The following is a 14647-nucleotide window of genomic DNA, read 5'->3' as shown; positions in this document are numbered from 1 at the left end:
AAAGCGAGAAGAAAGAGAGAGCATTTGAACTTCTGAAGTTGCAAGTTAGTCAGGAAAGTCAAGATAACAGGATTAAGATGAAGGGAGATGGTAGCGATGTATACAAATATGTTAGAACATTGCCACATTTTGATGAGAAAGATGTCAACGTTTTCTTTATTTCATTTGAAAACTTGGCTAGGCAGGTGGAGCGGCCAGAGAACGTGTGGGTAATGCTAGTTCACGCTAAGCTAGTAGGCAGAGCTAGTGAGGTATCCGCACTGCTGTCAGATGAGGAGTCAAGAGATTATGCAGATGTCAAAAGGCTATTTGCAATGCCTATGAATTGATACCAGAAGCGCATAGACAGTGGTTCAGAAACAGAAAGAAGGTACCAGGTCAGATTTAATTCTTTTGAACACAACATAAATATAGTAATTTTGATAGGTGGTGTTGGCCTGAAAATAGACAAGAAATATAAGTCTCTAATCCAGATTATTCTGCTGGAGAAGTTTAAAAACTCACTTCCAGAGATAGTAAGAATTCATGTGACTGAACAGTAAGTTCAGGCAGTGAGAAGAGTGGCAGAGATGGCAGATGAATATGCGATGGTACACGATGTGAAATTTAGCTTCCGACAGGAATTTTGTCATGTGAGGAATAGAAATTGGGAGAAGGGGAGATCCTTCACTCCAAAACAAAGAGTAAAGCACACTGGTAATAGTTTACCACAGGAGAAAAAAGAAGCTCAAGGGGGTGAAAAGGAGATGAAAGGCCTCAGCTGTTTCTACTGTGGTAAGGTGGACACAAAAGTCACAGTGCTGTATGTTGAACAAAGGCACTGTGGGAAAAGATGTGGAAAAAGAGGCTAAACCAGCAAGATGAGTGAAAGTAGTACAGGAAACCTCAGCAAAGCCGAATTGCTGCAGGAGAGTGCACAGCCCAGGCAGGGACTGGGTATTAAGTTAGTGACAGATCTCGATAAAGACTTCACCTCTATGGGTAAAGTTTACTCAGGAAGAACAGGAGGAGAAGGGAAAGAAGTTACAATTTTATGAAATACAGAATCTGGTCAGTCTCTGATAGTAAGATATGGAAATATTTTCACTCCTTCTGACATTTTACCCGAGTGGATGATAGTTTATGGAACAGATAGAAATTTAGCATTCCAACGTAAGATCAGGATGGAGAGCCAAATCAACACTGGGGAAGTAACAGTCTGATAAAGTGTCTGTTAAAGATACTGAATAGAAAAAAAAAGGATCATGTATGTCATCTGAATATGTTGAAAGCGTACTGTTTGAGAGACAAGATACTGGGGAAACAGGTGTTAGTTACTGCCCCGCAGAGTGATGAACCAAGTCTAGCTGGTGTGGATTTTGATGTGCCTCAAAGAACCTTAAATAATGAGGTCCTTGGGGAATGGGATAGGATGGTGAGGTATTTGTCTCAGGAACAAAGAACCAAGTTGAAAGGTTTGTTGCAGCAGTATGAGGATATATGCAGGAATAAAATGGGGTGGACTAGTACTATTGTGCATGAGGTGGAAGTAGGGAATGCTGTTCTGATAAAATAACGCCCCTTTAAGCTTTGTCCTCTCAAAGCTGCACAGGTCCAGAAGAAAGTGGATGTGATACCCAATGAAGACATCATTGAACTTAAGTCAGAGTGAACAGAGTTCACTGATCATGTTAGGTCCCAAACCTGACAGGACTCAATGATTTTGTGTGGACTATTGGAAAGTTAACGCCGTAACTAAATTGGACTCTGATGCAATACCAAGTTTGGAGGACTGTATAGAGAAAGTTGGTCAAGCCACTTACATCAGAAAGTTGGATTTACTGCGTGGTTATTGGTAGGGACCTTGATCAAAGAAAGTGAAAGACATTTCTGCGTTGTAACCTCAAATGGGCTATCTCCATTCAAAGTGATGCCCTTTGGAATGAAGAATGCACCAGCCTCTTTCCAAAGACTCATGAACAAAGCTATGGCCAGATTAACAAATTGCACAGTTTATCTGGATGATGTAGTGATCTTTAGCAAGTCATGGAAAGATGGCGTGGTACAGTTGGCAGAGCTCTTTCAATGATTACGAGAAGCAAAACTGGTAAGAAACTTAAAGAAAACAGAGTTTGCGAAGGCAGAGGTGATGTTCTTGGGACATAACATCGGACATGGAAGGTTGACATCAAAGAATGTGAAGACGGAGGCCATTGAGGAATTTCCATGACCATCCTCTAAGAAAGAGGTACTTCGATTTTTGGGACTGAATGGATTCTACTGTTTCATTTGAAGTTTCTCCAAACTTCAGCAGCATGGTGGCACAGCTGACAGATTTACTAAAGAAGAACATGAAATTTCAATGGACAGAACAATGCCAGGAGGTATTTGAGAAGTTAACAGCCACATTAAGCACAGCACCAGTTTTAGCTGAACCAAAGTTTTTGAAACCTTTTAAAGTTGGAGCTGTATTGGTGCAAGAAGATGATGATGGAATTGAACAGCCAATGGGTTGCTTTTCAGAATGAACTCAATATCCACCACAGAAATACTCCACCATTGAAAAAGAACTATTGAGTTTGGTACTAGCCATACAACATTTTAATGTTTATATGATGAACAGCGTGTTGGAGACAGTGGGTACACGGACCACAATCTCACACTTTTAAAAAGATTTAAAGACAAAAATATGAGACTGTTTCATTTGAATCTTATGTTACAGATTTTTAAGTTACAAATTGTACATGTTGCGGGTAGTCAAAATGTGATAGCAGATGCGTTATCGCGGATTTAAAGAAAAAAGTGTAGATAAGATTTAACTGATTCTAATGTTATCTATGTGTGCCAAAATAGAATGAAAGATATAATTGAAGTTAATGACATGTGCATCTCATTTAATGGTAAGAATTAGGAAAAAAAAGTGAAGCCATCTTTTCATTATGATGGTTCACTTTTTTCCTAAAGGGGAGGTGCTACAAAGTCAAAAACATGTATGTTCACTTTAAAATAGAGAGTGTTTTCTGAATTTTGAAGTAAACTTGAAGTCCAGGCTCAGCCACCCGAACGGCTGGGAGATGAGCTGTTTCAAAATAGATATCCATCACAAATGGCTGTTAAGTGGGCAGTTGAGTTTTGGTTGCTGTTTGACAACAATTCGAATTTAACCAATCAGTTTAAGTTATGCCCAGGATACTAAAACCCAGTGGAATTTGAATGTTATTGTTTTGACACCCAGAAACCAATCAAACTGTAAGAATTTAATGTGTCACGGTGGGTGGGTATAAAAAAAATGTGGGCATTTGGAAAATTGGTTCAAGAGCAACTGCCGTTGATCAGGGAGCAACTGCTGTAAAAGAGAGCTAACTGCCCATCTAACATCTTGCTGTCAAAGAAATTAGCAAGAAAACCTTTCTATCAAAGATATCATTTCATGTAAAACATAATCGCGTATTAAAAAAAATGACACAGGAAGTTCAGCAGGTGGAAGACAGAAGACAGATAGTGTGGCTTTGAGAGTAAGTTAGTGTAATGTTTAAGAAGTGTGTTATTGGAACAGTTTTTTTTATAGACTTGGGGTCAGATAGTAAATAGTGAAAAAAAGGAGGGCTCACATTTGTGAATAGTTGTGTTTAGTGTTCACTGTTAAGAGTTAAGAAAATAAATTGTTATTTTTCTTTCAATAATGGAATTGAGGAGTTCGCTGTCATTCATATTTTAACAGATTACTGGGCGAGTCAAGGTTTTCTGGGGTTTGGTTTAATTAAGAAGGGATTCAACCTCCACATTGTAACAGTTATCTATGCCCGTAGGATTTTCTAAACTTCTATACAATCACCTTTCAGCCTTCTATGCTCCACAGAAATAGGTTTAAGACTATCCAGCCTCTCCTTCCAATTTAAACCATCCAGTCTCAGTAATATCCTTTTGAAGGTTTTTGGCACCTTTTCAAATTTAATAACATCCTTCCCATGGCATGACTATCAGACTTGTACGCAGTCCTTCACATGTGGCTTTACCAATATCTTGGACGTAATATCCCAATTCCTGCACTAAGTGCATTGACTATGGCTGCAACATGTTAAATGCATTTTTCACCACCCTGTATTCTTGTGACACCACTTTTGAGAAACTAAGTGGACTGAGTCTTGCTCATGGAGATGATACTCAATCTGCTTGTTGCAGAGAGGCTGAGCTGGCCTGGGGAGCGTTCAATGCAGAATTTTAGAGAGGGTACGGAAGAAATTTACAACACTTCTGGGATTGAGGGATTGTAGTTACACGGAGAGTTTTTTTGTGAAAGTCATGGAATGAGAACTTTGCTGGGCTCTGAGATTATGGTGGAATACAATGCTGCTACTCCTCCTGATGGCTCACTGCTCCTCAAAGACACCTAGCTCTGGAACCTGTCCTCAGTTTAGTTCCCTAGTAATGATTAAAATGGTTTCCATTTACTGACAGTTTAAAAGAGCATCAGAGAATCACTGAATCTCTGCAGTGTAGAAGCAGGCTATTCATCTCATTGAGTTCATAGTGACCCTCCAAACAGTGGCCCATGCAGACCCCTTCACTATCCCTATAACTCTGCATTTCCCAGAGCTAATCCACTGAACCTGCACAACCTTGGATCTATGAACAATTTAGCAAGGCCAATCCAGAAAATCTGTACGTCTTTTGACTGTGGAAGGAAACTGGAGCACCCAGAGGAAATCAACCAAGACACAGGCAGTGTGTGCAAACTCCACATATACCTAAGGTAGAATCAAAAACAGGTCCCTAATGATGTTGGGAGCGGTGCTAATGACTGACCCTTCATTCCAAGTGGATGAAGCTTTAGTCTGTATCTTGCCCTACACTATACCTGTCCTGGGAGTGTTGATAGAGCTTGAATTTCTCATTAAAAGAGTAGAAGGAGCTTTATCCTGTAAGTAGGTCCATAGTGTCCTTGTGCTGGAAGTACTGATGGGACACTTTAGAGAGAAACCTAATTTCAGTACAAAAGAGAACAGCGAGCTTTACTGTCAGTTTAAAAGAGTTGAATGAATTTTATTCCATGTCTAACCTTGTGCTGTCTCAGACCTGGAACTGTTTTGGAGTACTGCATTCAATTCTGGTTGCCCTTCTATACGAAGGATGTTATTAAACTTGAAAGGGTGTAAAAAGATTTCAAAATATGGTACCAAAATTGGAAGGTTTGAGTTATAAGGAGAGGCTAGGTTGGTTGGAAAATTTTTTTCCCTACAGTGTAAGAGGCTGAGGGATGACATTATAGAGTTTTACAAAATCAAGGGAGGTATCATTAAGTTAAATTGCCAAGTTGTTTTCCTGAGGATAGGGAATCCAAAACTAGAGGCAGAGTTTTAAGATGAGAGAGGAAAGATTTAAAAGGGGCCTCAGGGACAATTTATTCACACACAGTGTGGTGCATATATGGAACGAGCTGTCAAAGAGGTGGAGGCTGGTACAATAGCAACATTCAAAAGCCATCTTGACATGGATAGGCAAGGATTAAGAGGGATATGGGCCAAATGCAGATAAATGTGATTAGTTCTTTTCAGGAAAACTGGTCAGTAATGGATGACTTGGTCCAGATGTTCTGTTTCCATCTATAAGACTCTAACTCAAGACTTCCTTCTACACTACCCCCATCAAAGAGCATGGAGTGAGATACAGAGGAAAGCTGACTCGACTGTTTTAAACAATTAGTAATTTAACAAAAAGAAAAGTTACAAAACAGAAGTTCTTGGAAAAGCTCAGCTGGTCTAGCAGAATCTGTGAAAATAAAGTTAATGTTTCGTGCCCAGTGAGCTTTCCTCAGAACTGGTGTTAGTTGGAAAATCTGAATGGCCTTACTTCCACTCCTATGTCTTATGGTCTTATATGCAGAAGATAGGTGGGGGAGGGGGTAAGAAGTAAACAATAGGTAGGGATAGAGCCCAAAGAGAGACAACAGTTGGTTAGACAAAGAAGTCAATAACAATCTGGCTGGGAGAGTGAATAGTTGTTAATGGAGACTGTTAGTGGCTAACAATGTGTAGTGTGTCTTGGCAGATTGTGTGATAACGAGGCCTGGTGTGTGTGTGGTAGGGGGCTAGGACATGGGGGAGTTCAAACTCTTAAAATTATTGAACTTGATACTGAATCTGGAGGGCTGCAGGATCCCCAAGCAGATAATGAGGTGTTGGTCTTCCAGCTTGTCCTGAATTTTGCTGGAGCACTGCAGCAAGCCTGAGACAGTGATCTCGGCCAGGGAACAGGGTGGGGTGTTAAAGTGGCAGGCAACTGAAAGCTCAGGGTCATTTTTTTGTGTGGGCAGAAAGTAGATGTTCTATGAAATGGTCACCCAGTCTGTGCTTCATTTCCCCAATGCTGAGGTGACTACATTGTGAGCAGTGAATGCAGTAGACTTGATTGTGAGAGTGTAGGTAAAGTTCTGTTTGGGCTCTTGGATACTGAGGAAGGTGGATGGAAATGAGCAGGTGTTACACCATCAGTGTTTGCAGGGGAACTGCCTGCACTCCATGTGCTGAGATCCAACCCAGACTTTGTTATGAAGTCTGCTGATAAAGGTGGTGCTGTTGTACTCTGGTGTACTGATCCCTACATTACAAATGCTGAGCACCAGCTCTCAGATACCCCTTCCTAGCTTCCCTTCTACCATAACCTCACCAAGGCACAGGAGACCATGTATCAACTACAGTCACTGACCTCATTTCATCTGTTGATCTACCCCCACCATCCCACCATTGCCTAAAGCTGATCATCCTCCAGCCACGTCCAACTCGTTTCTATCTCGTTCTGAAAACCCAGGACAGCCACAGTAGACCATTGTTCTGCCTGCTCCTGCCGCACAGAATTCATCTCTTCTGACTTTGACTCAATCTTTCCTTCCCGATCCAGTCCCTGTCGCGTCCCTCTGATGCTTTATGCCAGTTTCGGAATTTCTGGTTTGCACGCTCCGACTGCCTTCTCTTTACCATGGACATGCAATCCCTTTACCAGGATGGTCTCAGGGCCTTCTGCTTCTTCCTGGAACAAAGACCTCAACCATCCCCACCCACCACCACTGTCCTCCACTTGATTGAGCTCACCCTCACCCTAAACACCTACTCTTTTAACTCCTCTCATGTGGCCATGTGTATTCGCAGCACTCCCCGTTATGCCTGTCTCTTTGTGGAGTATATGAAACATTCCTTTTTCCAGTCCTATTCTACTCCCACCCCACCCCTCCGATAACTCTTTCTCCGAGATATTGATGAAATCATTGATGTGACTTCCCTATTTCATCTGAAGTTGGAAAAGTTCATTGTCCTCACTTCCAATTTCCACCCACTCTCACTTTCATCTGGTTTATCTCTGACTCCTTCCTTCCCTTCCTTTTCTCTTTCAAACTGAAAGTAAACCTAACTTCACACTATCACCATCAAATAGTCCCAGGACAGGGACGGCACAAGATTAGATACAGAGTAAACTCTCTCTATTTTTTTTTAGGTCGGAGCAGCCGGGATGCAAGCAGGGTCACAGTGACCAGGAGGGAAGTTGTTGCTCGCTGCTGCAGGAACACGGGAGACTCTTCAATGCAGCTCCTACTTCCATCATGGAGCTTCAAAAAGCTAAGAGAGGTTTTCAGTGGTAAGTATTGATAAGTCACCACACTTATACACCCTTTTTCATCCTAGCAGATTGAGAACAGCAGGAACTTACTTACAGTTAAATGTTACATAATTTTAGTGATAGAGGAGTAGGAAAGTTACTATCTCATGAGGATTAATGCAGTAAATAAAGCTAGGTGTATCGTAACAACTAAAACCTTAGAGTTCAAACCCTTGAAGTTTTGGAATAGTGGAAACTGAGATTGCACAGAACCAGGGTAGAAAATATTTAATAAAATTAGTCTAATGATTCTAGTCGATGGTGTTAATCACAAATTTACAGCAGGAGAGGCCAGCCAAGTAGAATGTGCAGCTTGTCACACGTGGGAGTCTTGGTTGTTGCTCATATAGATTTTTGGTTTATAGATTTGGAATACTGTGTACAGTTCTGGTTATCACATTACCAGAGGATGAGGATGCTTTGGAGAGGGTGCAGAGGAGGTTCACCAGGAATTTGCCTGGTATGGAGGATGCTGGTTATGAGGAGCTAGGTTTCGGGCGGCATTGTGGCTCAGTGGTTAGCACTGCTGCTTCACAACACGAGAGACCAACCTTGGGCGACTGTCTGTGTAGAACTTGCACATTATCGCCGTGTCTGCATAGATTTCCTCCAGGTGCTCTGGTTTCCTTCCACAATCTAAAGGTGTGCAGGTTAGGTGAATTGGCCATGCTAAATTGCCAATAATATTCAGGGATATGGAGGTGAGGTGCATTAGCCTGGGGTAAATGTAGGATAATAGGGTTGGGGAATAGGTCTGGGTGGGTTACTCTTTGGAGGGTTGGTGTGGACTTGTTAGGCCAAAGGGTCTGTTCCAACCTGTAGGAAGTTTATGATTCTATGAAGTAAGGTTGAGTATATTAGGATTATGTTCATTAGAAGGATGAAAGTTGAGGGTTCACCTGATTGAGGTCTACAAAATCATGAGAGATATAGACAGGATGAATAGCAAGAAGCTTTTTCCCAGAGTGGGAAACTCAATTACTAGAGGTTGCGAGTTCAAAGTGAGAGGGGAAAAGTTAAAGGGAGATAATGTGTGGAAAGTTCTTTACACAGAGGGTGGTGGGTACCTGGAATGCGTTGCCAATGGAGCTGGCAGAGGCGGGCACGGTAGAGTCATTTAAGATGTATCTGGACAGGTGCATGAATGGGAATGGAGCAGAGGGATACAGATCCTTCCTATAACAAGGTTACCAAAATTGAACAAAATACTCCAAGTGCGGCTTCACCAATGTCCTGTATAACTGTGACATAACTTCCCATCTTCTATACTCAGTGTTCTGACTGATGAAGGCTAGTGTGCCAAAAGCCGCCTTCACTGACCTGTCTACCTGTGACTCCACTTTCAGAGAACTGTGAACTTTAATTCCAAGATCCCTCTGCTCCACAACACTCCTGAAGGCCCTACCATTCACCATGAAATTCCTGGCTTGATTTGACTTTCCAATATGGAAGACCTCACACTTATATATATTAAACTCTATTTGCTATTTCTTGGCCCACTTCCCCAGCTGATTAAGGTCCTGCTGCAATTTCTAATAACCTTCCGCACTGTTCACGATACCACCTATTTTAGTCATCAGCAAACTTAATGATACCTTATACATTCTCATCCAAAGCATTGAAATAGATAATAAACAATAAAGGGCCCAACACCAACACCTCATGCACTCCACCAGTCATAGACATCCAGTCTGACAAGCACCTTTCCACTATTACTGTCTGCATCCTACCGTAAAGCCAATATGCCACCTCGCCCTGGGTTCCATGCGATCTAACCTTCTGAGCAACTTGTCACGTGAAACCTTATCAAAGGCCTAACTGAAATCCATATAGACTATGTCTACTGCCCTGCCCTTGTCAACCTTCTTGGTCACTTCTCAAAATTGTGAGGCATGATCTCCCATTCACAAAGCTATGCTGACTACTCTTAATCAAACCCTGTCTTTCCAAATGCATCTATATCTTATCTCTCAGAATCTTCTCAAGTAATTTACTCACCACAGATGTTACGCTTACTGGTCTATAGTTCCCAGCTTTTCTTTGCAACCTTTCTTGAATAGTGGCACAACATTCGCTACTCTCCAGTCTGCCCTAAGCCATGACTAACGATAATGTAAATATATCGCCAGGACCCCCTCAATTGCTTCTCTACTCGCCTCTTGCAGTAATCTTGGATATATCTGGTCAGGATGAGGAGATTTATCCACCGTCATACATTCTAATATATCCAACACCTTCCCTGCTGTGATATGGACTGACCCCAAGATATCACCAGTAACTTGCTCAGTCTTCAAGTCTTTCTCCATGGTAAACTCAGAGGAAAAATGTTCATTTTGATTTTTCAAATTATTTTTACTCCCAACTACCTGTTTGCATTTTGTTTCAAGCTTTACCTTCAGGCATGGCTTATCTTTCTTCTGTTACTAACAGCTGCTCTTGAGCAATGCACTCCCACGCTTGTTGTCTTTTGTTCAAACAGCTCTGACCTTTAACCCCCACTGCCCTGACCATTCCCTTTGTCCTGCCTGCTGCTGCATTTCACCTTTCGTCTGAGGGAGGTGAGGTGTCAGATGAGTGAGGGAGGTAAGGTGGCAAGTGAGTGAGGGAGGTAGGGTAGCAGGAAGGTGAGGAAGGGATAGGGTACCAGGTGTGTGGAAGAGGTAGGCTGCGAGGTGGGCAAGAGAGTCAGGGTGACAGGAGGGTGAGGGGGGTGGGGGGCAGGGTAACTGCTGGATTACATGGCAAGGGTGTCAAGTGAGGTGCTCAAGAGAGGGGTTTGGAGGGGGAAATTTTTTCAGCTTGAGGAGTTGGTGTCAGGCTCAGCAGTGTGGGACCGATTGGACAGGAGACCTCGGAGAGGGGTTTGGTCTGTTGGGATGTCGGCAGGTTGGACTGATGGGTTGAGGAGGTCAGGTTCAGAGTTCTGGGTTGAGTTGGGGTTGGTGGGGGTGGGTCAATGACAGGTTGAGTTTGGGGTTTGCAAATTGTTTTTTTGGGAGGGGTGGGTGAGTGGGGAGTAACACCTCATTCGGAAAGTTTTGGACTTGAGTGGTCTTCAATTTCCCGGGCATTTCCCACGAGCTCAGTTTTTTGTTTGAGACAACTCTGAGATTAAACATCTCGAGCACAGCTCAGTGAGCACACTTCAGCAGAAGAGGAAGATTCACTATCACTGAGCCCTCATGGAATGCTGAAGGTTTCTGTAAGCACCAACACCATTACACTCTGGCATTCGTATCTGAAGTTAAAAGTCACACAAAACCAGGTTATAGTCCAACAGGTTTATTTGGAAGCACTAGTTCTCGACGCACTGCTCCTTCATCAGATAGTTGTGGAGCAGAACCATAAGACACAGAATTTATAGCAAAATATAGCTACATCATGAGCAGTATCTGACACTCTAGCAGCCGATAGCAGGCAAAGCCCCAGAAAAATATTGGCAACAAAATCTTCAGAATATCCTCCAAATCCAGTGGCAGCAGGAACATTCCAACAGCTCTCCTAAGAAAACCTGGCTAACATTGAAATGTCAGTCACTGGGAACCATGTCATTCACTGGTCTCACATCAGACCTCCTCAGACATCAGTTTCTCAAAACTAATCACATCATATTCAGCCCAGGCGCTCTCACTCTCTCCAAACAGCACCAACCCCAGTCGTCAGACAATCTGCAGATTTCAGGCATCTCTGAACCCATGAGCCGCAGAGGAAGCAAGTCATCCTCAGTACCAGAGGACAGTGTGTTGAAGGAGGAGGATCACATTCTCTTGGATTGTCCCTTGATTTAGGATTCCAGATTACATGGTTATGTCACAAAGCAATGACAGGTTGACTGCCAGTTACGCAATCTCTCCAAAGGGTAAAGTGGAAAACACGACGACTTGTTGCCTGTGCTGCCCAGGATTTAGCTATTGCTTTGGAGAAATTTCACTGACGTGAGGTAACCTTTCAACCAGAGAGAGCAACATGGACTTTGGGAGATTGGCTGTCCGTTATACCTGTTACCAATTCCATATCCTCCGTGCATCCTGTGCCCTGGCCAAGCTGGTTACTTTCATTGCTTGTGTTTATTCCAGCAGCGTTTTAAAAAAAATAATTCGGGGATATGGGCATCCTAATAGCTGGCTAGGCTAGTAGTTATTACCCATCTCTAATTCCCTAGATGGCAATGAAAAGAAAACCAGATAGCTGTGAATCTGGAGTTACATACTGGGTAAGGACGGCAGTTTCCTTCCGGAAGGACGAGTGAGCCAGATGGGTTTTCAGCAATTGACAATGGTTTCATGGTCATCATTAGACTCTTAATTTGAATTTGAATTAGGTTTTTGTCTTATGTCCTCAAGAACAGAAATACAGGAAAAGTTAACAATATCACCTCTCATGGTGCCATCCTAGGTAGAAAGTACCTAGATACAAATCTTAGATACAAAAAGAGGAATAAAGAAGAAAACAAGTTGATTCATCGCACAAGTTAGAAATAAGACATAGTTAAAAGGATAAGCATTACAATCAGATAAACAGATTACAGATAGATTGCTGTTTATCAATGTATGGCTTCCACACGTGGACTAACCGGTCTGACAAGCAGCTGACTGCCTGTGCCAGAGCCCAGTCTGTCTGAATACACAAAAGATTTATGACCATCTGGAAGAGCATGGCTTGATGAAATGCAGTCAACACAGCTTTGTGAGGGGTAGGTCATGCCTCACAAACCTTATCAAGTTCTTTGAGGATGTGACTAGAAAAGTTGATGAGGGTCGAGATGTGGACGTGGTGTATATGGACTTCAGCGAGGCATTTGAAAAGGTTCCCCATGGTAGGCTCATTCAGAAGGTGAGGAGAAATGGGATACAGGGGAACTTAGCTGTCTGGATCCAGAATTGGCTGGCCAACAAAAGACAGTGAGTGGTAGTAGAAAGAAAATATTCTGCCTGGAAGTCTGTGGTGAGTGGTGTTCCACAGGGCTCTGTCCTTGGGCCTCTACTGTTTGTAATTTTTATTAATGACTTGGATGAGGGGATTGAAGGATGGGTCAGCAAGTTTGCAGATGACACAAAGATTGGAGGTGTTGTTGACAGTATAGAGAGCTGTTGTAGGCTGCAGCAGGACATTGACAGGATGCAGAGATGGGCTGAGAGGTGGCAGATGGAGTTCAACCTGGATAAATGCGAGGTGGCAGATGGAGTTCAACCTGGATAAATGCGAGGTGATGCATTTTGGAAGGTTGAATTTGAAAGCTGAGTACAAGATTAAGGATAGGATTCTTGGCAGTGTGGAGGAACAGATGAATCTTGGTGTGCAGATACATAGATCCCTTAAAATGGCCACCCAAGTGGACAGGGTTGTTAAGAAAGCATGTGGTGTTTTGGCTTTCATTAACAGGGGATTGAGTTTAAGAGTCGTGCGATATTGTTGCAGCTCTATAAAACTTTAGTTAGACCGGACTTGGAATACTGCGTCCAGTTCTGATCTGCCTATTATAGGAAAGATATGGATGCTTTGGAGAGGGTTCAGAGGAGGTTTACCAAGACGCTGCCTGGACTGGAGGGTTTATCTTATGAAGAGAGGTTGACTGAGATCAGACTTTTTTCATTGGAGAAAAGGGGGAGGAGAGGGGACCTAATTGAGGTATACAAGATAATGAGAGGCACAGATCGAGTCGATAGCTAGAGACTATTTCCCAGGGAAGTAATGACTAACACAAGGGGTCATAGTTTTATGCTGTTTAGAAGAATGTATAGAGGGGATGTCAGAGGCGGGTTCTTTACACAGAGAGTTGTAAGACCATGGAATGCGTTGCCAGCAGCAGTTGTGGAAGCAAGGTTATTGGGGATATTTGGACATGCATATGGTCACAGAAATTTGAGGGTGCATACATGAGGATCAGTGGTTGGTATAACATCGTGGGCTGAAGGGCCTGTTCTATGCTGTACTGTTCTATATTCTATGTTCTAACACACTCAAGAACAGCTTCTTCCCCGCTGTTATTAGACTTTTGAACAGACCCCTCAAGTGTTCATTCTGATCTTTCTGCACCTTCTCTGTGGCTGTAATGCTGTATTCTGCACTCTGTTCTGCTCCCCTGATACACTTTGTATGGTATGATCTATCTGTGTAGCACATAAAACAACACTTTGTAGCTTGGTAGAGGAGACAACAATAAATCAAACTCAAACTTTTTCTCACAGTGGATGGTGCCAGAAGAAGTGGTAAATGCAGATACAATTACAACATTCAAAAGACATTTGTATAGGTACATGGCTAGGAAAGATTTTGAAGAACATGGAAAAAACGCAGGAAAATGGGACTAGGTCAGTTAAGGAAACCTGATCAGCATGGACCAGTTGGATCAGAGGGCCTGTTTCTGTGTTGTATGACTCCAGGACTCTATCTGGAGGGTTTCGGCACTGGCCGTCAGCTAAGCACAGCGCATATCTGGTGAGGTTTTGGGGTCAGCATTGATTTGTGGTGCCAGGTCCACGGTTGTCATCCCAGCTGGAGCTCGGATGTGAAATTTCTGCAACAGGTTGGTGAAGGACAGGAAGAGCTTGGTCTTTGCAAGTGCCTCACCAGCACAGACTTTCCTACCTGAGAAACAACAGTGGATTGTCAGTGCAACACAAACACTCTCACACAGCCAGTCATTTCACAGTCTACAAACTGTTCCCCAAGTAGCTACCATCAGCCATGATCTGTAATAACAGGTACAGTGGTATTGCTGATGTCTGCAACTCACCAAAGAATTGCAGCATGCTGCTGTGGAGAGGGTCTGGGTGTCCTTGTGCATGAATTGGTTTGCAGGTACAACAAGTAAATAAGAAGGAAAATGACATTTTGTCCTTTACTGCTAGAGGGATTGAGTTTAAAAGCAAGGAGGTTATGTTGCAGCTGTATAGGGTGCTGATGAGGCCACTACATGCAGTTTTGGTCTCCTTACTTTAGAACGGCACTAGAGGATGTGCAGAGGAGGTTCACCAGGTCAATTCTAGAGTTGAGAGGGTTGGTTTATGAGGACAGA

At 42.8% G+C, this 14647-nt stretch overlaps 1 protein-coding gene across 1 annotated transcript in view; it reads left to right on the top strand.

Annotated features, from left to right (window-relative positions):
* LOC132832891 (zinc finger protein 501-like) overlaps positions 1-14647 on the top strand; it is a 66688-nt gene that overhangs the window by 32226 nt on the left and 19815 nt on the right. The window contains exon 3 of the mRNA XM_060851094.1: positions 7468-7608. The gene's annotated coding sequence lies outside the window, so the exon portion shown is untranslated. The remainder of the gene's footprint in view (positions 1-7467; positions 7609-14647) is intronic.

This window comes from Hemiscyllium ocellatum, chromosome 35 (assembly GCF_020745735.1).
Source record: "Hemiscyllium ocellatum isolate sHemOce1 chromosome 35, sHemOce1.pat.X.cur, whole genome shotgun sequence".
Taxonomy (NCBI): domain Eukaryota; kingdom Metazoa; phylum Chordata; class Chondrichthyes; order Orectolobiformes; family Hemiscylliidae; genus Hemiscyllium; species Hemiscyllium ocellatum.
The sequence above is the reverse complement of the archived record's forward strand: the minus strand, read 5'-3'. Positions and strand labels throughout refer to the sequence as shown.